We start from the raw sequence: 2,596 nt of genomic DNA, 5'->3' as shown, positions 1-2,596 counted from the left end.
AAAATTAGTTTTTAACAAGGGTAGAAATTCATTTTCAAAAGTTAGAGCTTATCAAGATCAAGGGTTTCTAAATATAGGTGTGCATTGACCTCTTGTTGTTGAATCAGAAATGATTTGGTTAGTAAATCAACTTATCACATTTTTTTTGCCTCTCCATTCTATGTCATTGTAAGTGCTAGATGAGTCATAACTCCCATGCTAGTTGTTTTCCAACTCAATTAGTATGAATTTCCATTTTCTCAATTTTATAGTTGCTATAAGGCACAAGAGTTGAGATGTCTCTGACCACTGTTTTTTTGGATTTGACCCAACTGGCAGAGGAAGTCTTAAATGCTTTCCTAATTTTTCTGGTGCTTATTTTTCAAACGTTTTATCATTTTGACTTGTTAAGTTGTTAATCAAATGATGTTATCCTTGCTTTTGTATTTGCAGTTACATCATGTGGGAAAGCAATCACAACCCTGAACCTGTTAAGGGAGAATAAAGACAAATTTGACCTTGTGATAAGTGATGTCTATATGCCTGACATGGATGGATTCAATTTGTTGGAACTTGTGGGACTGGAAATGGACCTTTCTGTTATCAGTAAGTGTAGCAGTTCATTTGGTAGACCTAGAAGTTTGATTGCTTCTAGTTTTGTGTTACTTCTTTTGTTTATTAATTCCCTTAAAAGGTTTATGGCAGCTAAAATATGGCATGTATTGATGGAATGATCCAAGCCAATTTATTTTTGGTAGAACAAGGACTAGAAGTAGTGAAGAAAGGTAAAGGATTCACACTAACTTGCAATGTAGAAAACTGCTACCTAAGTACAACAGTCTGAACTTATCTTTTTTACTTTTGGAACCTTAAGCTCTAGATAAAGAAACATGTTTCATATAAAGTAGGAATTGCCAAGATAACTTATGTGCTACATGTTCCATGGTCTTTTATAACTGAATTGGGGTTGGTATTGAAGTTAGGGGCATTTAGAGAGGATAGCTTGCAATTTTCAAGTATTATAAGGAGCAATATTTTCCTACTTTAATTGTCACTTACCTTGTACTGGAAGCCTACATAAGTGATCCCATCCCCTATCGAATGGGTAGATATTAAAGAAAAATTGAGTGTATATTATTTAAGTCGTAAAGACTTCCCAGTATGGAGGAATTAATCAAAGAACCACCACCCATGAATTGCAATATAATTTTCTTGACTGTGGCTATGATTACTATGAACATGGCATTGGAACTGTACATTGATTTATGGATTCTCGTAGTGTGTTGTTCTACTAAACTGTTGTCTTTTGTATGATACAATGATGTCAGCAAATGGCAAAACAAGTGTTGTGATGAAGGGGATAACTCATGAGGCTTGTGATTACCTGATGAAGCCTGTCAGACTTGAAGAAATAAAGAATATCTGGCAGCATGTTGTGAGAAAAAAGGAGGAAAAAGAGCAAGGATCATGACAAATTAGACCATGGAGATGCAAATGACAAGTTTAGTCATGGACCAGAGGATGGAGAACATGGGTCTAGTTCCAATGATGGAACATATTGTAGTTGGAAGCTTAACAGGAAGAGAAAAGAACAAAATGATGATGAGGATGAACATGATATGGAAAACCCTTCAACATAAAAAAAGCCAAGAGTTGTTTGGTTAGTGGAGTTGCATCAACAATTTGTCAATGTTGTTAATACATTGGGAATAAACAGTAAGAAACCTTCCTATTTAGAATTTTAACTTTGAAAATTTATCTTTTCAATGTATGACCATTGACATAACGAGTTACTTGTTACCAGAATGTATTTCTTTGCTACTCATTTCCTCTAGAAGCAATTTCTATTCATTTTAATTGGAATGTAGTTCTATGTAAACAATTATTACATTTACAAGTAAATCAATTTTCTTTAGAGGATAATTTTTCATGATTATCTTTGAATAATAGGATTTTTTTCAAAGGTCTTTTGATGTTGATATGATTTCTTTGTGGTATGAAAGTCGTTCCAAAGTAAATATTGGAGCTTATGAATGTTCAAGGATTGACACGAGAAAATGTTGCAAGCCATCTACAGGTGTAGTTGAGTTTCTACCATATTTTTTACATATCTAAAACTGAGTCATCTTTCATGCTTAGATTTTGGATTTCAATCTCTAGATATGTTGCATTCTTTATTTTTTTATGATTTCATTGTTTCTATAGGTCTCTTTGATCTCTAATTTAAATATGTGTATAGCTTGATTAAATAGAGCAGTCACACGTGACTCACATATTTGATTGAATTGATTAACATTAAAGCTTGTTTTTTGATGGTGTGTATTTTCTTTTTTGAATAATCTATAGAAATATAGATTGTACTTGAAAAGGCTTAGTGGCATGGCTAGTCAGTAGGGTAGCATGGGCAATGCATTTGGAGGAGGCAGAGAATCTTTGTTTGCTTCTCTTTTCCAAGTGGATGGAATTGGTGATTTGCAAGTTCTTGATTTATTTGGAAAACTTTGTGTTCGTGCTCTTAAATCATTGCAAGCAGGGGTTATGGGTAGATTAAATGGTTTAGTAGGCTTGGGTTTGCCAGGTCTAAACCCCTATGGAATTCTCCAATTTGCCTCTCTTC

The 2,596-nt window shown here is 33.8% G+C and overlaps 1 pseudogene; it reads left to right on the top strand.

Moving 5' to 3' along the window:
- The first annotated feature begins 452 nt into the window (after positions 1-452).
- LOC149229294 (two-component response regulator ORR21-like) lies at positions 453-2,373 on the top strand (annotated as a pseudogene).
- The last annotated feature ends 223 nt before the right edge of the window (positions 2,374-2,596 follow it).

This window comes from Pinus tabuliformis, chromosome J (assembly GCF_031772625.1).
Source record: "Pinus tabuliformis cultivar Carrire ecotype Pingquan chromosome J, CPIR1, whole genome shotgun sequence".
In the NCBI taxonomy this organism is placed as follows: Eukaryota; Viridiplantae; Streptophyta; class Pinopsida; order Pinales; family Pinaceae; genus Pinus; species Pinus tabuliformis.
The sequence above is the reverse complement of the archived record's forward strand: the minus strand, read 5'-3'. Positions and strand labels throughout refer to the sequence as shown.